The 26,228-nt window shown below is 37.2% G+C and overlaps 1 long non-coding RNA gene across 1 annotated transcript; it reads right to left on the bottom strand.

The window, feature by feature from the left end:
* Positions 1-2,797: 2,797 nt before the first annotated feature.
* LOC149918127 (uncharacterized) lies at positions 2,798-26,228 on the bottom strand. Its single transcript, XR_016466401.1, has 4 exons — positions 26,003-26,228; positions 17,100-17,274; positions 15,698-15,768; positions 2,798-3,517 (listed from the first exon to the last, which is right to left on the bottom strand). It is a non-coding gene; the product is annotated as an uncharacterized LOC149918127 (long non-coding RNA).

Raw genomic sequence — 26,228 nt, 5'->3', positions numbered from 1 at the left:
CAACTTTTCTTCAATTATATAGAAACTCTTTCAGTAGCTGCGATAAAAACTCTACACTTTTGTTTTAGCCTCAGTTATCAAATTCATGCTAAGCTGTATGCCCACATAAAATATTAACTAACGACTCCTAAAAATCTTATCTTAAAGAAAGACTTAAAACAGTTTCTGAATAGAAGTTTGACCTAGACTTTTTATAACAGCATTTTAAATCTCACTGAAGGGAAGCATTCTAAGAAATACCTTAAGGAGAACTTATTTTGATAGTAGATCACAGTGTTCATAATAATAATAAAACCTACGTTTACTTTCTTTCTCCTGATTTTGTGTGCTCTGGGGCTGTTCTTGAGCAGTTCGAATTTTATTTCATACTCCCCACATTCCTCTAATGGGGTTTTGCAGAGCTGCTCCATGACAGCCGTCATACAAATAGTTTTCTGGGTTTGAAATTTGTCTGGGTTATGCGCACACTCCTTGGGGCAAGGCCCAGGGGAAATACCCACTGTGGTGAGATCTGTTTCCCAATTGATTATGATGGAGCTGGCATTTTGTAAAGCAAATACATTTGTGAGAGCCATGATGTTCCTGTACAGGTAGAGTGCTATGAAAATAGAAACAAGTCAGCTACTGTAGTCAGACAAATACTTCCTTATTCTTAGAAAAATAAAGGAAAATAAGTTTTAAGTAAAAATAATAAGCTCTTTTTAATAATGGATGATTTTATAACAATCTGCAGTAAAAAAAAAAAAAAAAAAGATCGTCTGGGCCAGAGATTCCTTTCCTCCTCAAGGGATTTCTTTTTACTTATTTATTTTTGACTTTGAAGAAGGGAAAGAATTATTTCTTTAAACAACTGGCTGCAGATTAAAATTAACACTGTACATTTCAATTACTATCAATTCATCAATGAATCAAGAGAGCTGGTATCTTATTTTAATTAAAATAGTTCCATCAGATAACCTAAGCCTCTAAAGCCATATATTTGATTTTAATTAAAAAAAATTCTGGTTGCGATCATTGTTCAGAATTAATATACCAAATAAAATATGGGAAGAAAAGAGGTAAGGGGAGGTTATATAGTGTTACCTGATAAAAGGAGACAGTAATATTTAAAATGAGGTAAGTGTTACACCGATTTATGATGTATTTTATCTTCTGGAGAAACCCTAGTTTATCGTAGTGTCGTTTAGTTTGAAACGTCAGCTGTATATCTTTCTGCTTTCGAATGTTACTCTAGGTTGAAAGGAAAGGGTTTGCAGTGATGTGATGTATAAGCAGATCAAAAGCTCGGCATTTTTTTTCTGGGTTGATTCACTTTTATATTGAAAATTTTTTGTTGTCATATATATAAATATTATAAATATCATATAAATATTTTGAAAGAATATTAATTAATAACACTTAACAATTCTCTCATCTTTATAGCCCCATACAAATATTTACTAATCAGAGAGGATTAAAATATTCCTTTTGTTTCAGTTCCCACTCAAATTATCATGTAAACATCCTGAATCCTAACCTACTAGCACTAGAATTTCTATTTTTTCTTTGTTTTGAAAACAAAGCAGAATATCTTCATTCATAGTCTGCTCTCCTTTCTATCTGTAACATATTTGCATCAAGAGTTTTGCCAGTATAGAAAGGATTTAATTAGTAAGAAAACAGAGGAGCTCAAGTGGTGGACTTACAAATAAATATAAATTTAATGCTCAGATAGTGCTATATTGGTAATGGATTTATTTTCAATATATACTCCCATCAGTTGTAAATCAGACTCCACCTCCATTGTGTATGTTTAAAAGTCTTCTAAGTTGTTCTTATTCTCAAAAACAAAAGTTTAAAAAGTTCATCTGGCCCCAGTACCAAAACATCTGGGTAAAATAAGTCAGCCTCTAAATTGCTCATCTAATCTCATCATTTAAAAGTGATGTACCAGCCGAGAGCCAAACCAATCCCTATGTCACCGCTTGCCAAGGGAGCAGGGTGAGCTGAGGTGGTGCTTTTTTCGTCCGTATGGTACCAAGGATGGTAGCAAGTGTTGTTTTTTTTCCCTAAAATTACAAGACATAGAAGAAGCAAGATCTTGTGTGACTGAAAAGAGAAGAAATGATGTTAATCTGCAGGTCAACAGGATTTCAATTCTTTCAAGGTAGCAGCTCCTGAACCTCCTGCTGATTTCCAAATATGGGAGAAACAATGACCCATCACTTCTCAGCGATGGCCATCTAACAGTGCTGGGCTTCTAACCTTTAGGATTGTACCAGTAAATCATTTACCATTCAAAATCACATCACAGCCATGGATGGCTGAGTCCAAATGCTTGAAGACATTTATCCATTCAACTTCAGCATGCACATGTGTATCCAATGCAGAATATATTTCTAATTTTCTTTTCTTAGATATAGTGGTATATACACACTTCGAAGAAATTAGCTGAAGGAAAAAATGTTAGTCTTCATTTGTACTCACAGTGGGTTGTTTTGCTCTGTGTGAACTAACACCAGCTGCCCTAAACACCACTGTTTATTTCCATTTACAGCAATTTGTAGGATAATGCATAGTTATACTATAAGGATTATAGTTGCTTGCCACTGCTGTCAGCACACATTATTAAAGGAGCTCAAGCCCTCAAGTCCCATGACCTTTCACTTTTTATCTTTAAAAAAGCAACTCTTGGTCAAGGTTATCATAGATTTATTCACATTGTTTTTCATTTCTGTATCTCTTCACTTGTTCCCAGGGTAAATGGGATAATAATTATTGTAATCTATAAAGCTTTAACATATTTGCCTCATGAGAGTTCAATGTCTGGACTCTAGTGTTAACATCTTGGATGTAAGTACCAGAAAAGAAATTACAACTAAACCAGAAGGATTATTTTTCACTATTATTACTATTGTTGTGGAGTTGTTTTTTTGTGTGTGCGTGCTTGCACGATTATCTTTTTTTTCCTGAAGCCTAACTTTTTCCAATTAAGGAAAAGACGACACTTGCATAAATCTTCCAGGGACCTCAGCTCACCATTTAATCTCATTATGGCTGATAAGGAATTAATGACTGTTGTGCACTCATAAGTATCCTGGGGATTGAAATGAGCACAGTTCAGACACTTATGACAGCAGGATCTCATTTATGCATATGTGATCACTTACATTCTCTTCACATCAGCATGGTGGATCCACTGAGCCCCTCCACATCAGATGAATGAATGACAAAGAAGAGTCTGCTGTTGATGGGCTGCTTTAGGTTTGGCCCACTGAAGAAAGCAGCTCTTGAAGACATTTTCAGACCTTGTCTTGGCCAGATTCCTAGACACATTGGGACTTCGGAACAAATTTAGAAGTGCCACTTTGAGGCTTTAATTTTTGTCTGCTAGTCTTGAATGGCTTGCAGATAATAATCTGCATCACTTATGCACATGCACAAACGGATGTATATGCGTGGATGCACGCAAAGATGTAGACCACAAAGTCTTAGTTAGGAAATGAAGTGTATGCTTTTCTGACTCCCCTCCACGTTTCTGAAAAGGAAAAAAAAAGTGCTTTCAAGTCCTCTCAGAATAAGACAGATTTTTGAAAGACCCAAAACAGAGCCATAACCCAGTTCGTGACTGAACTGACAATGGAACAAAAGCATGAGGGTATCTCTTGACTCTTTCTTCAGTGGTTTCCTATTAGAGAAGCATCTGTTTGTCTGCTATTTGCTAAGCTTCCATCAAACTGGGAAATACATAGGCTTGCAATGTACATTATTAATACGATGCTGGCAACAAGTTACACTTCATTAAAAATATTAAGAAAGCAAAACAATTATAAAATAAGTATTTGTATGGGAGCCCAATTAGCCTATCTTTCCCTTTTTATTCCTCTCTCAGAGAAAAACTTCCTATTTTCCCGAAACTACATAATAAAGAAAGAGAACAAATTCAGAATCAGAGTGTCTCGCTTTTCCATGTGTCAGTGCTGTACAAACTCTGACTTTACAATTCTGTACATCAGCAGAGGTATATGGAAGGGAAGTTAGCAGACAAACACCATTTTGCCAACAGCAGTACAGTGCAGGACAAACACTCAGAATTGATCCTTCCTAATTGATCAGGGTCTATAAATTAAAAGGCACAGAACATGCACAGAACTGTCAAAAGACAATTTAGTTACTAGGGGCCAGAAGAACTTGCTCTGTGCTATTTGGAAAGATGAGTTTTGTTCTCACTCTAGTACATTTTGCCATTGCTTTTTGCATTGGTTTTTAGTATTGATTTATTCATACCCCCCCCACAAACCAAGAAAAACATAACCCCCAGACATTTAGCCTTGTGGTAGCTGTTGGCATCCCCAATAGTTTATCACCTGTGTTTTACAAATGGTGCATCTAGGGCATAGGACACTCCTTTACCACAAATAGAGACCTAAAAATAAAACTGCTTCTCAAGACTCCAATAACCAGCTGCCAAGACTGTAGGACATATCTGTATTTTTCCAGTCACATACTGTGTCCTCAAAATTTTAGGGCAGAAAAGAAATCCTTCCTTATTCAAATCCATTTTGATTCTAAGAAAGGGAAACTTTGCCTTTGCTTGACATACTGCCTCCAGGCAACATTCAAAATGACCTCATGTAAGAGTTTATATTCAGAATTCATCATTGCAGAGAAAAATCAAAACAACAGAATCTTTCCCACTCTGAACTGATGTGCTGTCATTCTTCCATGGCGAGTCCTTAGGAAAGACTCAGGGATGTGAACCGATTCGCACCACATAAAACACAAAGAACTCAGCCCTGAATGTGGGCACTTGCAAATTAGCTGCAAGAATGAAGTGGTTTAACAGCAATTGAAACATGATTTGTTCAAAGCTTAAAGGCCTTTTTTACATCTGGTAACAAGGTCACAAAACCTCCTGAAATATCTCAAGAATCACGTATAGAAAAGATTAAATACTGCATAAATAATACACAGACGTTATATGCTTTTACAAATACAAGTTAAATTATTTCAGTGAAAACTGTCTTTAATAAAGATTTCTTTTTCCCTTTCAATTTCTTTCTGCAGCTATTGGTATAATATTCTACAATCTTGCAAAATGATTTTATTACTTACCAGAACAGGAGAAATCTCACCCCCTCTTAACTTGAAGCTGATAAGGAAAAACCTCCCTAATCCTATTTGTCAGTTAAAAACAAAACAGAATAAAACAAAACAAAACATTCTTGCTCACCTCACAGAGTGGCTGAATAAATAAATATGACACAGCAGGTTTAGCGATAAGAAGTCAACGAATTGAGAAAGACCTTGAATTCTGAACTATTCTCATTATCACCAGATCTCAAACAGTTTTGCTAAACAGCTCCAGTTCTTTGGTGAGAGGAACAAGGATAGAAGCTTTACAACAGCATTCAGTGCTTCTTGATAAATAGCAAAAAAAGCTCAGTGGAAATGTTCAACCTCTTTATGATTAAAAAACAAACCTTTAATGTAGTTTTTGTTTACTGTGTCATAAGTGCAGCGTTGGAAGTTGTTGCCAAATAATCATTGGAACAGGCATCACTAGAGTAGTGTCAGCCAGCCAGCTCTTTGAAAATGATTCAGTTCCTCTAGTCTTATGACTAAAATAATATCCAGTGGCTCCAGCCCGAAGCCTGGTTAATACATCTGTCCAGAACACATAATTACTCAGTCATAACATTCCCCCGGCCACCAGCCAACAAACCAATCAGCATTTCTTTCTAACTCACGAGAATTTTTGCTGTGTCAAACTGTTTGATCTCTAGGTAGTAAAAATGCAAAAAATGGAAGAACGTCACACTGAAAGGTTTTAATTTAATGTAGTTTCTCATGGAAATCAAATGTGAAAAGAAGCATGTTTCTGTTGACTTTGCTAAAGTTAAATTTTATTCTGCTTTAGGAGTTATATTAACATATCTATGTCGCTGCTTTCTTGTTATCTCTTCAGCATCTAAGATTCTGAAATCTAATCTCAGTTTCATTAATTGCTTTCACCAGGAAACTCATGTTTATGAGAAAGTGAGGTGACACCAACAAATTTGAAAGGTTTCTGTATTTACGGCTACCAAGGAATATATTATGTATGCTGTGTGTGGAAATGAGTTGAAACGCAGTCTGCATTTGTTCAGACGCACTGCTCACAGTAAACTAAATCTTCATTTGTAAAAGCACACGTTTAATTTTCTGAAGCTAGATTTTGAAAATTCAGATCCAGATCACATTGATTCCAGGCACTGAAATCAATAAAAGCTTTATCTTAACTGCTAGGACACAGGATCGAGAATACTGTGTCATTATATTTACATCCTGTATAAAACCACAGCCAGGAAAGCATTTCACACATTTCAGAGCAACTCAATATATTCTCTATAAAGATATGACATTTCTAAAACGACAAAAGAAATTGACATAATTTCTCCAATGAAAAACTGAGGCGACATCCTCAAATATGCAACCTCAAAGAACCCACATCATTTCAGAAAGATCAAAGTATATTTATTGTTCAAGTGCTATAGTTTTATGTAATGTTCTTCTTTATGGTCTATATAGATCGACAAACAGCTTCAGGTCACGGCCAATGATTAGAATTTAAAGGTACTAAGGGAACACAGATAAAGATCAGCGCACCTCGCTTGTCCACATTGAACATTGGCCACTCACAAAAAGCTTCCCTAGTCTCCTCACAAGCCATATAAAGATCATAAGCTTGTTATGCCTCAACTAGAGCAAGGGTGAAAACTCTCAGGTTCCTCCATTCCAAGTGGAAGATTGGAAGGAAAAGCCCTCATATGGACTCTGCATACAAGTTCTCTCTCCATATGAAAGATAACATGGACGGAGGGGAGCTTGGGAAGCTCTCTTTTTCATACAGAGCTAGAATGTGGCTGGAGTCAGATTTCAGACAAACTCAGAAGGTCTCCTGATTTATTCTTTGCTGTTTATTCCTTACAAGTATTAACTCTTTCAGATTCATCATGTATTCTGTGAAAGTGTGGAATTTAAGATGGATAAAGTGTCAGCAGCATGCTCTGAATTTTTAGCCCATTATGATACTGTTCAATATCTCAAAGGTCTCTAGATTTGTTCTACAAGTGTTAAAAACAGCATCGTTTATTTCAACATTAACAAAGATTTGATGTACTTAGAAAATCTGTGAGACGACTGAAAAGTAGTTCTCTATAATAATTTATAGGGTGCTAAGGAACTGTTCAGTTCTTATCACATACATTATTTTCAGTTCGAAAGCATCCTTGGTTTCCTGAATTTAAGCATTCAAACTATCAAATTTGCTAGTAAAACTAACTCTTCACTACACTTTGAACAAAATGGCAAAACACTGTTTAACTTGCATCCCTCTAGAAAATACTTAATAAAGATTAAGGTTGATGAACTACATTGGGAAATGCCAGAAGATTATTGCCTGAATCCACACAGCTTTCCTGCAGCCATTGCCTCTTTGTGCAAATGCACATTTATCCAGCTTAATTCTATGATCCCACTTCAGATTTTTAACAGGACTTCTGCCTTATTCCGTGTAATCATAACACTACCTTTTTTCTGTCTTCTGCCCTCCTTGTGTGTTCACATATTACACAGAAGCATATCACCCAAGCCCTGCTTTGAATACATACTCTACAAACTTCATGGTTTTATGCCTATTTCCACTTTTCTCTCACACACCTACTTTAATTGAATGCTTTGCAGATTTATTTTCACATCTTACTAAGAGCCATGAGGTTATGGAGGTTTTTGCTCTGTACAGAAACTAAAAATTGACGCTGGGAGCAGCTGTAAGGTTGTGAGACAATCTTGGAGTACATAGTACTGTGACAAATCAAACTTGTAATACATGAAGTTTGAAAAGCAGCACTGGATGATTTCAGAAGTAATCGTGAGGACTCAGTTCCAGTGGAAAACTGACCACAAATATTTCAAGTTAGTTCATATAAGAAATTATGAATAAAAGTAAAGTAATATTTTGCTTTCCTCCTCACATGGGACATACAAACACACACGCTAAATACATAGAAAGGGGCATTTAGAGGCATTATTCACTATGAGCCTAATATTTCCTGTGTTCTTGATGTTTCATCTCTTTCCAGTATCTATGCTACAGCAAAGAACCAGCTTTCTGGCCTCAGAAATTGCTTTCCCATCTCCCAGTTTCTTTTTCTTTATAGTTTGTCTATAGAAAAGGGGAAGGAACTTACCCTCCATAGCCCTGCCACCACCACCACAAAAAAAAAAAAAAAAAGACATTTTACCTCCAGGGAGGCAAAACTAAGTGTCCAGTCTCTGGACTTGGTTAAACTAGCTCTGAAGATACTCTAATGAATTTAGATAATCCTACAAGCTTTAGGACCAGGGCACCTGCACAAGTTTCTTATTTGAAAATGGCTACAGAATTCTTCCAAGGTATTCTCAGGGCTTGAGTTTTACCTCAAAAATTTGTCCTACAGCCACGTGAAATTATTTCAAAGTACAGTGCTCTAAGCAAAACAGCAAATACTGCAGTTCATTTAAGCCACAGAACAGGAGCTATCTGAAGGTTACACTTCTGACATTAAAGAAGAGCTGTGTATAAAGACTACTTTGGCAAGATCGTGGGAACAGGCAGCTGCTGCATAAGCAGCATAATTTCCCAAACAGTACATCATCTGAAACTATCAACTCGTTCTAATCTTTAGAGGCACATAAAAGGTGTGAAGTGCATCCATAAAAAGAGCCAGTAATATCTGAAAATTAATGTTTAAACGATAAGTAGGCTTAAGATAAGCTGGGCTGTTTGTTAATTTGTTTTAATTTTGAAATCAAAGAGCAGTATGGGGCTGAACAGAGACTACTATAATGATGTACATTCCCAAATTCGTTCTTCTAGGGAGCTGCTGTGCATGCTTGGTTCAAAATGGCCAGGTGGGTTTCTGTTCAGAATTCTTCCCCAGTCTCCCCTCATCTCTTCCAAATCATGCATTATATTCTGCTTAAATTGAACACTTTCTTCACAATTTGAGAGTTGTGTTTCTTTTTCTTCATTCCTTTTTTAAATAAATCTCAAGTGACTCAATTTGAATACTTAGGATCTGTATGAAGAAAATATTCTATGTACAGACACTACAAAGCTCATGTTAAAAGCTAATACAAAGTACATGATCCCTCTACCTCCCCTCTCTCCATTTCTTACATTTGCAGAAACTAGAGAGTTGCATGTCCATTTTGTTTTTTTCCTACCTTCCAGGGAGTCTGTGCCCATGCCAGCATTCCTTTCTCCCATCTCTTCCTACCCCAAAAATCCAGATTTCAAATCCAAAGAGCATCTTAGCATGATCAATTCTCCACGTCCTCTGGCCCACAGTTTTTCCTGTTGTTCTTCACTCTGATAGCACTAGAATAACAGAAACTTGGCAGCCTCTACGTACACATGCACACACTTATGCATGTATACATGGTAATTGAACAAAGCATTCTGAAAAGGAGCATCATAGGTCAACTCAGTATGTCATGTAAAGAAGAGAAAAAGCTAACATGCTGCCCTAATTTATTCCAAAAGTGTGATTAGTAAATAAATGGGAAAAAATTTGTTACAACCAATGAATTTATATATTTTTTAAGACCTTATGCATCCTCTTCTAACTCTCCTATTTGTCCCCATTTTCACCACACTCACTTGCATAGATGATGGCTCGGTAAGTTAAAAAAGTTCCCCTTGAAATCTTCATTATTCCTCTCTGCATTAAAAGATTCCAATAAATCACATCCTCCCCGTTCACCATCTAACCACAGGCACAGAGATACCAATGTTGCTCAGACAGACCCACTCCACCACCAGTGGAAAAGAGTACCTAGCATTCCAGTGGCCCTTCTGTAGATGCCTTTCTATCGGTTGTAAGGCTTGAAGGTTAATTTAAGATAACATCATCTCAATTACATTTCCTTTAACTAAAGGACTCATTTACATGCACAGAGATGGGGAGCTTCCAGGCCAACATCTGAAGCATGTTGCATGACAGCACAAGAGCCACAGCCATCTCTGACACAATGCTCTCCTTCCTCTGCTGTCACACTTTCCAAAGGCAATATTTATCCTTCCACTCAGAAATGAAAATGAAAGCTAGTGTATGACAGAACATACAGTATGATGAGGGTACTTCACGTCATGGCAAAAACAGCTTGCAGACATCATCACTGGCATGCTATCATTCATAGACAACAGTTAATTTGGAAACTGGAAGGGAAAAGCTAATATCTCCAGTGTTATGTGATTTTGTACTGAAAGGTCCTCACATAAGTGCACACATGTATGGGACTGGTATTAAAAGCAATCAGTTTGGGGACCAAACACCAGGGAATGTGCAGTTGGGAACAACTTCACATTGGTCAGTAGATGGGATAATTTGCTTTATTCTTTAACTTGCTATTGAACATATATTAACATATTTCCTGAAATTTGTGGGCTTAAGCAGCAAACTAGATACTAACAGAGGGCCCTCTTTTTCCCTGAGCATCTTCTCTGAACCATTTATCATAATTTGAACTGGTATTAAAAGAAAACCTTAAATTACCATTAAATACACCTTTGACTGAATCCAGGCTACAAAGCAACAGGCAACTATGTATTCTGGATGAACTCTGAAGTGCTTCTTGCAGTCATATATTCATCTCTCCACCAAGCAAGACAATCCTCTGGACTTTATATATAATGAACACTGTGTATATAGATGCTGTATATATTTCTGCTTCCTTAAAATAACAAGCAGAGACAAGAAACAATATAAAGATGAAAGACATAACTGCCTAGTTTGAAAATTAAACATAAATTGAGGTGGAAGAAATTCTCACTATTTACTCAGAGACCATTGCAAAGCTCTTTAAAATCAGTGAGAAGATAGACTTTAGTAGTATTTTGGTTGTGACAATACAGTTGGGTGCTTTAGAAAATCTGTTTTGAAGTGAAGAGGGAAAGGGCTTTCTGGATTACCCTGCACTGTTTTTGCATATGGGACAGTCTTATCCCTCAGTTTAAGAGGACATTTATACTTTATTACCACTCTGCAAGAACAAAGCTCACTGAAGTTCTGTAGCACTGGATTAAGTGTAAAATAGCACTAGAGCAAGGAATAAAATAGTTTAGGTAACATTTACAGGAAGATACAACTAAGAAGGGACACCCAAGGCTGCTGTATCTGCAAGTTCCCCTCATTCAGCAGGTCAGGCCACAGCCCTGGGGGCAGTGCTGAGTAGGCTGCACACATTTCCAGCCCCACACTACTGGCACCCCACTGAGCAGCCAAGTCACAGTACCAGGGAAAACCACTTCCCTGGATTTCAGAATTATTTTCAGTATTGCTTGATGCTTCCTCTGAAACTAAACAGTGTATCTAAACTACATGATGAGACCTTAAAATAAGTTTTCCTTCCCTCAATAATGACATTTTATTTTTCCATTTTTTTTTTTGCTCGTTTTATTCTTTGTTGTGAAGGATTATCACAACTAACAAGTCTATCTGTTACTCCATGTGGATATTAAGTACTGTTTTATTGCTAAATTCAACCCAATCCAGGGCTGCTTTCAAAATATGTATGGACCACAGGGTCCCTCTCATAGGCATTTTAACATAGCAGAGAACAAGTAGCTTCCAAATGGAGAGCCAGGAGAGGCAATATATGGCTTAGAAGGGTAAACACACTTGAAAAATATACTCAAGAACATATGAAATACCAGGATTTGTACAGCTTTTCATGTATGTTTTCCTGTTCCATATCTACGAGAGCATAAAAGTCAATACTGGATCCATATAATAAAGTCTCTCTCAAAGCTTTCTTTCCTTCAATATTAGATTATTTGCTCCATGACCAGAATCCTCATGCTGAGGAATGTTTGTCTTCCTGTTCAGCCACTTGCAGGTCATCTTTAATGAATTTTAAAATATATTTTATTCCAAAATACACATTTCAACCTCTGCAAAATGCAATATCTTTCACTTTCAATGCATATAGCCCACCTGATCACAATGAGTTAGAATCATAAAAATCAAAGGTTAGAAAAGTCCTCTAAAATCATCTAGTCCAACCATCCACCTACCACCAATTCCACCCATTAAGCTATGGGTTAGTACATTATCTAAATGTTTCTTAAACACAACCAGGGACAGTGGCTCCACCACACCTTGCGCAGCCCATTCCAGGGCCTGACTACTCCTTTCAGAGAAGAAATTTTTCCTAACATTCAACCTAGACCTCTCCTGGGGCAATTTGAGGACATTCCTTCTCGTCCTATTGCTGCTACCCAGGAGAAGAGGTGGGCTGTCACCTCACCGCCACCTCCTTTCAGACAGGAACAGAAAGCAATGAAGTCTTCCCTGAGCTTCCTCTTCAGAATAAACAATCCCAGTTCTCACAGTCACTCCTCATATGACTTGTGCTCCAGACCCTTCACAGCCTCATCATCCTTCTCTGGGCATGCTGCTGGGCCTTCATGCCTCTTTTGTAGCAACATGACCAAAACAGAAGAACTGAATGGAGTTTCAGAAAACTTGAGGGAAACAGAGCTATCATGGTCACATAAAACTCTTTCTAGTAACATACAAGTCATTTTTGTTGTTTTGTTTGTTTGTTGCATTTTTTTCTTCTTTCTATAGACATTTTGACAGTAAAAAAAAAAGACGCCGAACAAAAAAAATAATCTGGCCCATAGTACTTCACTGGGCTCAGCTTCATCCCAGAAATGGCCACAGTTAAGTCACCTACAGTTAACTTTTACTTTCATGAGGTTTTACGTGGCACCTAACCTGATTTTATATTTTCAAGAATAAAAAGCATGATAGCAGTGGAAAGACCATAAAAGAAAGTCTGGTTTTTACAACTGACAAATATTTCTCAGTTAATTCATTAATAAATTTAAGTTCTGGTACAAAATTATGATATGAATTTTGCCTTCCCTGTTTTGATTGAAAGATATCTGAGGAAAGAATAAAAGGCGGCAGTTGGTGTTTAGTCATGAAATCATTGTAAGCAGAAACCCAAGCCAGCTGAAGCCTTACAGTAAGAAAAATACAGTTCTTCACACTACATTGTTTCTGTTGCTACTGTTTAATTGTTTATTACTTTGAAAATTATGTCCCAGTAGTAATATTAAAATCTAGTCCTAAAATAGCCAAGACAAGGTAGAGCTGGAAAAGGTCCAGATAGTTTACAGCATCACATTTTGCAGTGTCAGAGCGGCAAGTGTTTACTTTGTATCTAAAGACATCATAATATCTTGTTTAAATTAAATGATGAAAATATAAACAGATGAAAATAGTTTTTTTTAGTGTTTAGACTCATTGTAGTGGAAACAGCTTGCAAAATAAAGATAAAACTAAACAGATACAGAGGTCTTATCCTGGGAAGCCTAACTTTTACCTTCACGTGCCTGTGTCCACTCTAGCAAGACAGTTAAGAAGTTCAGCTGCTTAAATTTCAGTGTTTAAACTTCCAGGAAAATAAGTCAACAATATGAAGCATGTGAGAGGAAACTTCAGCTTTTCTATAAAAAAAACAATTTGTGAGGAGATGTAGACTGTTGGAGTACTATGTCTATTTATGGCATCTTTAAGTTTTTTGTGATAGAAGTACCCAAAGTAGTGTTTGGACGCCTAAATCAACTTTGTGTTTTTTAGAGTTTTATGAAGGGATCTGTTCAGGGAGAGCTATGGTGTCACAACTCTTGATCTAATAAAAGTATCTCATTTTGTAAATACAATCTTCTTATGATGCAGTTTTTGTCCCCAAAATGCTGATACAGCCACTTCTACCACTTTCATTTATAGTATATTGAGGTATGATGATTTGTACTACATATGCAGGAAGCAACCTATTCTTTGAATATCCATCCCCTACCTTACATGAAGGTGAACAGTGGTTAGGAGTTCAAATCGTAGCATCATGTCTGCAGTGTATTTTGCTCAATTCAGGCAGCCTGAAAACCCAGATCAAACTTATTCAATTCTGTTAACTGCGGTTTCAGTTATTCTCAAGAAGTGCTTCATCTAGCTTCTCACTCTTCTCTTCCTCTGCAGAAGAGAACCCAGCACAACGTCAAAAGAAAGTCACTTCACAGTGTTACTATCATTTACCCTTAGTATTACACCACAGTGCATGGCTGAGATTTTGACTGGTTGATTACAGGTAGAAGGAAGTGCCAGCCCCCAAAGATAGCCATGAATTTATAGAAGTTCATTTGACCATTGAGACTGAATGACCAAGGTAGCAAAACATCTCTGCCCTGCAGCAATGATGATCACCTACACTGTACCCAATGCAATATGGATGCCTGATCAGCAAAGTCCACATGAAGCCTCTAAGCCTCTGAACTTATTAGATAACCATTTCAAAACCAGTGGGTGAAGTTTGCCAGTATATTCTTTAGTTTCTTGACCTGTCTCCCAGTTTAACAGTCTGTTAAGGGAAAGCATCTTCTTTTGGTATATCTGGGTAGCGATTACTAGAGTAAGAGATAATGTTACAGATATTTTAAGACTCAATTATATTCTATGAGAAGAACTTCAGTCTTTTCTTCATGACTATTAGCAACACAGAAGTACATGAAATACATGACTGTAAATACCTGATCTTTTTCTTTTTTTTTTTTTTAAGACCACATTATTCTTAATATTATTTTTCTCAATGAATTCCGACTGCTTCCCAAACTGGCGTATAGGTAACATGGCTAAGCTGCTAAAGCCACAGAAGAATCCGCTACACCACAAAACATATTAGCACAGCTTCTCTTTATCCTAGAAGATCAAGTCTGTTATGCACTCTCCAATTAAGTTTCACAGCACTGGGCTCTAAAGAACACATTAGTAGAGATTCAATCTGTCTATCAGCCAAGAAGCCCTCTAAACTGTTCAAGAAGTAGTACTATACTTTTTCTTCATTATTCCAAATGCAGTATTCAAAGCAAAGACTACTCAGAAGCTATCAAGTAGGAACAAATGCCTGTTTTCAAGTCCCAGAAGATTGTTGTGGCATTAAGAGAAACTTAGCATTTCAAATCACTTCAAAATCAGTTCTTTAATGTGCATTTAGCATTCTAAGAAGCCAATATCTGAGACTGTATGAAGAAATGACTTATAACACCAAATTGAATTTCTAGAAGGATTCTTTACAGAAATCATTTATTAAGATTCAAGAATAAGAAGGAGAATAAAGAATCAAAGCATGTGGTTTATCAAATGTAAGATATGACAACATCTGCTAAATGTAGCATATTGTCACTGTGAGAGAAAACACTTATTTCTCCTCAGCTTTATAGAGATGCTGTCTTCACAGACGTGCTCTCATTTTAATTTGGGCTTCAATCCACAGGCAAAAGATCAGTTCATGGTATAAATACATATGAATCAGAAGCAACATGGATTATACATTTACAAGAAAAACATGAAACAACTGTGTTTCAAAGAAACCTGCCTGAACACTCAGGAAAATGAATGCAGAGGAAGGAAACTGAAGCATAGTCAGCACTGTTGCTCCACAGGCTTTGGTAAGGCTGCCACAGAATGCTGCCAGGGCTGGTTAATGAGCATCACCTATAGCTGCCTTCATCTGTCCCAAATGCCTTTTGCAGCACAATTTAAGCATCCTTGTGCACAGAGCTGCATCACAGCCAGGAGCCACCCACTGCCAGAGCCACATCCTGACATCCCTCTTTCCTTCTTACCTCACTAACGCACTGGTGGGATGCTGATTTTGCCTGCAATTACAAGGGTGTGTTGCTTCCTCTCAGTCCACCTGCAAATAATTCAGAGGCAAAAAATATGCTGCTTCAGCTCATCTCACACTACCTTGTTCCCTAGTTGACATGAATAAGAAAAAACACCACACAAGTCAGATTTCACACTACTGTAGTATAAAAGGTTTGCTATATCAGAATAAAAATTTGTTAAGAATAAACAAAAATTAACAACCTTGTTTGGATTGAAGGGGAAAGCCAACATACATCCCAAGCCAGCAAAGCATAGTAGATGGGTGCTTACCGTCAAGCATGTAGCTTTACAAGTGAGGTGGTGATGCCAAAGGTTAACATACACTCCCATGTTTATTTAGGCATGTGCTGAATGGATGAGCTTTGAGTTTGCTTTTCATGTAATAATTTCCATAAGGGATACACTAAAATTGCACTAACTTGTTTATTTAACAAAGCTCCTTTTATTTGGAAGATATACTGTGCTGCTTATTATGCTATAACATGAATAAAAGTGCTGTACAGGCTAACATGACAGATCAAAACACTGATATATGAAAAGATACATTCCAACAGGCTTTTTTTTTCCTGTAAGGTTTTGTTCATCCCAGTTTGATCCCTAAAGCAACTAATATCATGAGTTTAAGAAGTCATGGGTGCAATTCAAGCAACCAAAAATTGTACACTGGCTTTCAGGAAGTTGTGGCCTACATGAGAATACTCAAAATACTTCTTAGACTGCATCTCCTCTATACAAGATGCATTTAACAACCTTATGTCCCTTAGGGTGCACTGTCTTCAAGAAATGCTACAATAATTGTAAATATTTATGTATTAAATATATCTTAATGTGTTTCCTTCATTGCTGTTTAGAAATGAATCCTATTTTCATATTGAATTTAAGTATTGTCTGTACAGGAAGAGCAGAGTACAGGAGAATCTGTAGGAAGTGCCAAGCTGTAGGAAGACAGTTTGAAATTATCTGTCTAGCTTAACTCATAAAAAAAAATCAGAAACATAACTCACGTCTGGATTTCTTTAACACTATTGAACAAAGGTAAAAGAATCAAAACCATTTTAAAACACTGAAAACATTAGAGACAGACTGTCAAATATGTTTCCAACAAAGTATTTGCTAAACTCTCGCCCAAAAGCTCTCATGTTCACAAATTGAGACAGCATGAACTCCACACATAACAGAAGCTAATTTTCCATTTTAGTCAGCAAACATGCAAGGTAGAGCTCTGAATTGACAAACTGGTGTCTTTTTGTTACAATAGAAAACACACTGCTGGTCCAGGAATGCATGACAAGCAATTAAGTAATGTAGATAGTTCCTTGAATTTTGATTAAAAGAGTTTGTATACACACTTTGTACCTTGTCTGGGTAGGTTCCACAGAAAAAAAAAGGGAAGAACGGAGGGGAATCCTGGCCAGGAAAGTCATTTGGACATTCGTAGCCTCATTAAATTTAGTCACAACTCACTCATGCTCTCTATGCAGAAGAGGCCATGTTCTGGGGTAACTAGACTCACAAGATGACAATCACACATCTGGAAAGAAAAAATGAAACCTGAATATGCTTTATATTATATATAATGAGCTCATTACATTATTTATAAGTTTTCTTCATGAATTCAGGCTCATTTAAGAATTTCCCATTTAAATTAGAGTTACTGTTAAGCTATGAAGAAAGGAGTCACCTTGAGATTGTATGATGGAACAGATAATTTACTTCTTCCAGTTTCTTGTGGTGGGCTTCAGGTATACTTTGATAAATATGTTGTTCTACCAACTCATTAAGTAATTCACTTCCTGTAGACAGTTTATCTCCAGTTATGAGACCCCGCTTCACATTTTCTTGAGGGGTGGATGTTTAAATCCTTTCTAGTCTAAGATTAGGACTGGTTTCAATCCAAGCTATGAAGATGCTTTCATGTTACTGCTTCTATTTGTATGGAGTAATTACAAAAAGATTTCCTTAACCCTTACCCATTGATCCCTAAGAAGGCTTAAGAGCAGCTTTTCCATGAGAGAGTCCAGCCCACTGTACTTGCAGAACACTTTCTAATGCTTTTTAACCTTGTGTCATTTGGACTTCCCTTTCCAAACAGATATATTTCAGTAAGTGACTCATTAGCATTACATAAGAGAAGAATCCTTATTTTTTTCCTTTTAAAACCACCGTATCCTTTGCTATCTATCTCTGGTGTTTGTTCTGATACTACAGCCACTTCAGTAAATTGAAGCTCTTCCACAGATCTCTACTCCAAATCAGCGCCAGCCTCAATTCTTTGGCTGAGGCAAATGCCAGACATTGTTTATACAGTGGTAATCAACATGGTAAATTTAGAATATACCAGAATAAATTATGATAAATTTGCTGCCTCAGGATAAAGATAACATACGGGTAGAGTCGGTGGTTATCACTTAAAAAGAGGGAAATTGATGAACAGACATTTTTTTTTCCTTTCAGGCTATCAAAATAAATGTTCCCCCCCTCCCCAGGGATTTGTAGAAAAAGAAGATGGGACATGTGGATCTCATGAACTCAGATGCTAAATACAGCTACAACTTTTGAAAAACTGTCTTCCTATATTTCAAGTTGAACTCCACATTCGCTCCTTAGCCTTAAGGGGCTGTTTTACCCTTTTTTTTTTTTTAAAGAAAAAAACTTCCCTCCACCCTCCCCCCATCCCATCATCTCTGCAGAGGTCAAGAAATGAACTATGTGCCATCAGAGAGTTAAGAAGTACAGTTCCCAAGGGGCTTGAGAGAACGGGTGCATTTTTACCCCCTCAGCAGCATTACTGTTCCCAGGAGTTTCAGAACTGACAGCTAGTGGAAAAATAGATATTTTGTTGCATCGGCTTTTTTTTTTTAAGTTAAGAATATTTCTTAAAAACATTTTCTTTGAGACTGGATTGGACTTCCCTGTCTTCATCCTACAGAGAGCCTGAGCAGTTCATTTTCAGAAAGTTAATATACATGGAAAACAAGTTTCCTAGAACATTTATTTCAAACGCAAACTCTTCAGAGAGGGCTGTCATGTCTCTCTCTCTCTGCAAACAGTATTACTAGGCCAAAGTACAATAAAGAGGAAAAACACATGATTTTATGCTACCTAAGCAAAACTTCTGGAGAAGGAAGACAACCAGAATCTCACTAAATCATAGTCAACCAATGAAGTGCAGGCAATCCTCTCTATTAGATGTTGCAAAAGCATCCTTATATGAACATACAGGTCAATAAGATTCTCTTGCTGCAATCCACATACACAAAGCATAAAGTTTACTCTTTGTTAAACTAGCAGGTACAACTGAGTTGCTTCAATTTCATTCTTCATGTCTGCCTTTCAGCAACACAAAATTTTCAGTATGTGCTTAAGCACAACAGGCTTTAATAGGATTTAAACAAATGCTAGGGAATGAAGGAAAAATGTGTGCCTACTGATTTAAAAATAACAGCCCTTGATACATTAGAGACTTGTACTACCGCACTGGTACTGCAGGAACTTGTGAAAGTGGGAACCTTATAACATTTTGCCTGGTCACTCGGTAGTGGAGAAGGATGACAGGCAGGCAACATGTTTCTCTTAACTCCTGACACAGAATTCAGATAGGGGGATATCCCATACAGAGCAGACACATCCAGGCCAGGGACATTTCCATGGGCACTTGTCAATGTGTGAAACCAAAATGAACAGCAATAAATGTGTTGCCCATGGCTATCTAGTAGATAAATTGCACACTGCCAACTGGTAACAGAGGCATCTCAAAAACTGCTGTTCTACTGAATTAATTTCTCCAGAAAATAGTGGAAAAGTTTCAACATCACATTAAGTTTGGGGGATTAAAAAAAAATTATTTTTCCTATTGTCCAAAGCATCTTAAGCTGTTAAGAAAAGTCTTTTCTGTGCACAGTTACCATACTCACTATGCAGGGATATAGAGCTCCTGCCCTCACCTCAACTCATCCCAGAGGACTACTGTAGGGAACATCCATATCCTGGGCAAACCAGAGGCTCAGAAAAGTCCATTATTAATCACCAACCCTGCTGGGGAGCAGCTAGAAGCACTTCTCTGTGCCTGACTGTTTCAGTTTTTTCCCCCACATGCCTCATTTTATTTAACTCACTCATGGCAGCCACACAAATGCCAAAACATTTCAGAAAGATATTTACAATCTCAGGCATCTGAGCGACCAGCATTTCCCCGTGACCTTCTCACCCTATCAATTAGTTGCCAAGGTATACTATGTTATGTTCTAACAGAAATCTTTCTTAGGCTTCTGTAGCTTAAACATTGCTGCACTGATGATCACACTGGGAAAGTTTATATCTGTCTGGGTCAAAATGACAGCAAACAGCCTGGAATAGATATAGATAAACCATGTTCAGTGTGCTTCAATGATAGCTATTGTGCTAGCAAAGGCAGGATCTGCAACTGAAAAATGCCTGTACAAAAAAATAAAGGCAGTAAAAAAATTGATTTAAAATTCATTATCTACCAAACTCTATAGGAAAGATGAATTTTGAAACACTTCAAGAAATGATAGAAAAGGACACTAATAATTTACCCACTAAACCCAGAATTCAATCTTCTCTTAATTCAGATGTTTGAATCTGTGTAAATATATACATACAAAACTAAATAGACAGCCAGCATTTGAATAAGAAAATTAGAACTGCAAGCCCCAGCTGGTGCTTGCTGGCTCTTTCAATCATCAGTCACAGCAGACAACTATTCCCAGGTCTATTAGCTTAACTCCTGTACTGGAGTTGTCAAGCAAACATCAAGATTGGCAGATATTGCCTATACACTTCCCTTAGTATTCTATCTCCTATATTGGCTGTGTTCATTTTTCCAAGGTGCAATCACCAGTTTCTCATTCTGCAATAAGTCTCAATGCAAATAAGCCATACTCTTTGAGGAATGGCTATCCACATCACTTTGCTGTTCAGTTTTATTTGAAACATGGCAGTAATTCATTGTGGGATTTGCTGAGACAAAAGCCAGGTAAATTCTTTGCTCTTCCTAAATGTTATCCATACAAAAATGCTATCCAAACAAAAGAAGTGCTTCTGTGCAGCATGTTATTTTAGAGTTGGAAAACTGAGTATGTAAGAAATAGATCCTTCTTAAAGTACTTTCATAATTCTGAAAATCTGAATCCAAGTGAACCAGTCAAGGTTACACAGGAAGTCTTTGACCAAATAGGAAAATTGATGCATGCCCTTGAGTCCCACAGCAGTCTCCTAGCAGTCCTCCTTCTCCCATCCAATTTACTGAGCATTAAAAGCATTTGGAAAAGCCTCTAGGTGCAGATGTCTGCTTCAGATGAGCAGTTCTTGTGGCTCTGAAAAGGAATACCACTAAGAACGAGATAGTTAACTCTGTATACATGCAGTTAAGATATCATTATCAATACCTTCACTTATTTTTCCATTCTGCAGTCTTCTCCGTATTTTGAAAATGCATTTAAACTGAGTCACCATGCATGCTAAGGAAGCCTTCACAAGCAGATAAGTCTTCTAGTGCTGAATGTGTGTGAGACAAAACTGTGAGATTTTAAAAGGAAGAATAGTTATCACTCAGAATACAGCATTTCTTGTAGAGGCAAAAGTAACACTTACTGTTTTTAATATATCATTAAAATAGAGTTTTCAAGAAAAAGATGTTTAACCTACGCTGAAAACATCAGTAGTTTATGTGAAGGAAAGTTTTGAATCAAAAAGGAAGGATATTTTGAACAACTGCCTCATGGGCAAATAAAACTCTGATATGTGGAACACTTAAATGCAGGTGTTACAAGGTATAATCTGTATTACAGTATTGTATTATCCATGTGAGATCAGGTACAAAGGAAACCTTCTACATTTTACTCAAGTTTGTAGGCTTGATTCTAATTCTATTTAGAATAGGAGGCACATCTCGCCTCCACAGTTAAGAGATCCTCCACTGGTCTCAGTGCATGTTCAGACTTTATATTGGCACAAATAAGGGGGGGCTGATACTCTCACTTTGGATCACTATGTTCATTTCTGTTTCAGCTCTCAACTGTAACTGAGCAAGCGTAAAAAAAAAAAACAGCAGATTGTTTTGTGTCCACTGTTATTGATTAAAATCAACTAGAACTGAAGAACTCACACATTTCATATAATTTCTCTCAACATACATTGTCAAGAGCAACACATACTTCTCACTCTTTTCAGAAGAGTTGAAGTAATTTTTGTGCAGGGCCAAAAATTAATTCAATTCCTGAGGAGCCAGCACAGTACTATAGAAGATTAAAACTCAACCAAGAAAGAACCACAGACTTGCATCACTTTAAGCAGAAGTAATGCTGTACATTCCATACCAATGTACATTGATACAGCTTTAATTAATATTCACTACTGTTGTTGCATGAATCTTAATTTATAAGAGATGGAAAGCACCTTCGTTGCTCTACGAATTTTTTAGTCCATATAATCAGGGCACCTAAACTCTCACCTTCCTTCCTTATGAAAATCTCAAAAATTACGTCATTCCTTCACTTGCCAGTAAACTCGATTTCCCCACGGAGTGGGAAAATCCTATAGTAGAGCATAAGGAGAGGTAGCCACTAGGTGGCAATAGAAACCCCTCAAATAAACTATCAAACACTTCATGCAACTTCAATAGCTATACATCTAAACTTAAAAAGCATTGAATCAAAAGGAAGGGAACAAAATTTCTTATTGGTCATTAAGGAACAAATTATTTCATACGGTTTCCTGCAGGATTAATAGAGAACAACTGATATAGCACTGTATTAAGTCAGCTTATATTACTTGTTTTTATTTTCTCCCAACATCCTTATTAATGTACCTTACAGTAGAAGACTATTTTAAATTATTATTTCAGAACACTTGGAAAATATTGATATAATTTCTGTTGTTTTCAATACATTTAACAGTCTGCCATCCCTACCTAAGTGAGATGGCTAAAATTATAATACATCTTTGTTTGAGAAGCATTAAAAGACTCATAACAAACTGCTTTTGACTTGGCTTCTGAGTCCACTACATGCTTTTCCACCATCTCTAAAATACCAGGGACTCATTTAGAAGATTAAAGATCCAATCTGATGAGTGATTTTAAAGATACATATGCAAAAATACCCCAAATTAAGGAATTATTCTTAATTTAGAACATATTTTTGTGTAACTGTAAGTTCCTTGTCTGTATACGTGCAAGTCACCACTTCACTATAAGTTTCACCCTACTTGTTTTTCCAGTTTGTGATTAGCAAAAGAGAAATTATACCCAGTACACATGAACAATGTAAGAGGTTTAAGATTGTGAACTGCTTAAATAAAAACATTTATATGAATATAAATTTTTATATTTTAAGTATACAAATTTAGTGCCCCCACTTTCAAATCCAAGATTTTTCAACTTCACCTCCTTAACACTGTTCTTGTATGTTGTTTCCAAAGTTTGTTTTTGTTTGGACCTTTAATGATTTCCTCCTCACTCTTACCATTGGAGTTTGAGTCCTGAACACTGAGATGCATGATCCCCCAGCAGCACCAGGGCAAGTTGGGCTGGCTGCAGTGCAGAGCTATGCTGGCACAACCAGACTGCTTTCAGTTTGGGAACGCCTTGCCTGAACAAGTTCATTTTATTTCTCCCTGCTTCAAGACGCAGGGGATTGTTTTTCAATGTGTAGTGACCCAAGACAGAGCCCAGCAGGTGAAGAAGTGCCCACCATCTGCTCAGCTCTCACTTGCTTCCTCTGCTCTGTCTACCTCAGAACTGCAGTAAAGCAATCTTGGGGTTGCATTAATGTCCTTACATCCCAAGATACCAAACCAAGAAAGGAAACAGTAATAGAAATTGAACTTGAATTTTTCAATTGAAATTGAAAATTCAAAAATTGAAATTGAAGTTGAATTTTAAGTGAAATGAAGGGGGAATTACCTGTTCTTTGGGCACTCTGCTGGGGGGAGGTTTTCCTAAACTATAACAAAAATAGAAGAGCATCACCAAAAAAACCATACAGCAGGAAAACTCTTACAACCTGCCAGGAAGCATTCTTGTCATTGGTTAAGAACTTGTCAATCAGAATCCAGATTCTGTTGGCAAGACAGTGTGACAAGCGAAGATGTCAACCATACAAAAAATTTCACACTTCAAACTCATTTCTAAAAGGGAGCAGAGGAGTGTAAATTATGAACTTCTGAATGGAGTCCAAATCTCAATTTTGAAAGCTAGACCTGTTTTCTGTTTACAATACCATCTACTTGCCATGAAAATATATCTTTCTCATTAACATTTTTTGCCTATAGCTTTGGAATACCAAGAAGCAATATTAAACTCTTAATAAAATAGAAATATAGTCACAGGCATGCACATGAACACTGACTGACATCTACAGATTTTCCATTTAAAGTGGGACTAAAAATACTATTGGATAAAGCATGGTTTAAAATTACAAGCCATTATTTTCATGTCTGCCTGCAGTACAAGGTTATACTTCTCATACTTCACAAGAGCAATTAATTCTAGGAAGGATCCAGAGGTGATGTAATTTCATGTGTTACAGATCTACTGATTGAAACCAACACACTATCTTTACATAAATAACAGAAAACTGTAAAATGACACAAATGAAAAGCCATGCCATTTCCTTTATAACACCAAAAGATTTAAATAAAATCTGCAACATTCAGGGTATTGCACCACAGTGAGCATTAATGAGCACAAAGAGAGAAGATATTTGAGATATTCCTCCTGCTATTGTTCTTTTGTTCAGTTCTCTGCTGAGACCTTATGGCTATAACCAACCACTGTTGCTACTAACCAGGGATAAAAATGGTCCAGAAAAGCTACAACAGTTACAAACACAATAAGAAAAACCTCAGCTTAGGAAATTTACTGCTAGCTTATCTGATGAAAGAGCACAGAAAAGCAGAAAATAGGAAAATACGCCAAAAAAAGGCATTTTCTCCCGCTTCGCATTAATCAGCTTAATATACACATTTGACAAGCAGATGACAAGACACAGGAAGATCTTCAAGACAAGAGCTCATTTATGTCTTCAAGCAGGCTTGTAAATTGACTTAAAGTGTCAAGTACAAACAGATTTTGTTTAGCCCATGCACCTTTCCTCTACCTTAGAGCCTAGCATAACAGGTCCAAAGGAAAGGAAACATTGCTTCAAGCTCTGTTTTTAAACTGTGGTACAGAAAGTACCCTTGAAAATCTGTTGTAACTGTGCCAGATTGACACAGACCAGAATATCCTAATATAACTCAGAGAAAAAAGTAGCAAGACTACCACCCCTTTTGAAAATACTTCTTAGGAGATGCTGTTGTTGTACTACTTCATTCACTATTCTGTATCAAAACCCTGGGAGAAATAGTCACAAAGGGGAACAAATTCAAGGAATCATTTTTGTTTTGTGCTCAAGTATTGCTGCAGGAGGATCTCATTCTTCCTCAGATTTGGCAACAAGAGATAGCAGTAAATAACAAAGCAAGAAACAAAGAAGCAGGAGGAACAGCTGTTCCCCAGCTATGATGCAGAAGCACTCCACTAGTGCAGCAATAGAACTGATGTAAAGTGAAGTACCACCTTCCCTTTACAGGCAGGGACAGCAACCAAATGGGTAGAGATACTCACTTGACAAAGGAATAGTCTGAATTACTTACAGATCTAGCACATCCTTAATAGCTATTGTTTTTACTTCTTGGACAGGGTCAGGTTACAGTACTTGCTGTTATCACAAAGAAGAGGGACTCCAAGGAGATTTTGGTCCAGGTCTCCTCTGTGGAGAGTAATCTAGCAAAGTGTTTCACTAACAGGAGCCAGCCCATGAGAGGTAGAGTAAAATGAGAAACTTAATCACTAGAAATAAAGGGAAAAGGGTTCAGTTCCCTATTGAAATTGCAGAGCATCAGCCCCTAGATTTTGACCCCATAAGCTAAGGCAGCTTCAGAGGTAAATCCACCCACTTCTCTACCAGAAGAAAGCCTTCTACAGAGTAGAAAACAACTCCTATACCTTACAGTCCATCTCCTCAATTAAAGAGGGAATCGGGGGCTGATAATTAGCCCTAGTGCATACCTCCAGAGCATCTCTAGCACCACTCCTAATTTCACCTAGCCCAGTAATGTAACTTCTCTGCCTCCTTGTAACATGATGAAAAGCACAACAGTGATGGCAGAGCAGCAAGATCCCAGGCTACAGAAAATGAGGACTTACTCAAATGCAACAACCATAGATGCAAATACAAGGGAAAGAAGATTCTTACCTTCAGAAGGCCTAACACATACAAAACAGTCTCCAAACAGCTACTCTTGCCTCCACTGTCAACCCTTAAATGAGGTTTGTAAAGGGGTGGATCCTGGCTCCGTGGCTTCTGGTCACTCAGGTACATTGCACACACCTGAACTCCCCTGTGTTGGCCCTCCTTTCCACCAGGTGCTCAATTAATGGTTCAAGCTGTGACTCAGCATTTCCATTACACCCAAGAAAGC

Source organism: Phasianus colchicus, chromosome 4, assembly GCF_987193195.1.
Source record: "Phasianus colchicus chromosome 4, bPhaCol1.hap1.1, whole genome shotgun sequence".
Taxonomy (NCBI): domain Eukaryota; kingdom Metazoa; phylum Chordata; class Aves; order Galliformes; family Phasianidae; genus Phasianus; species Phasianus colchicus.
This window is presented reverse-complemented; position numbering and strand designations above follow the sequence as displayed.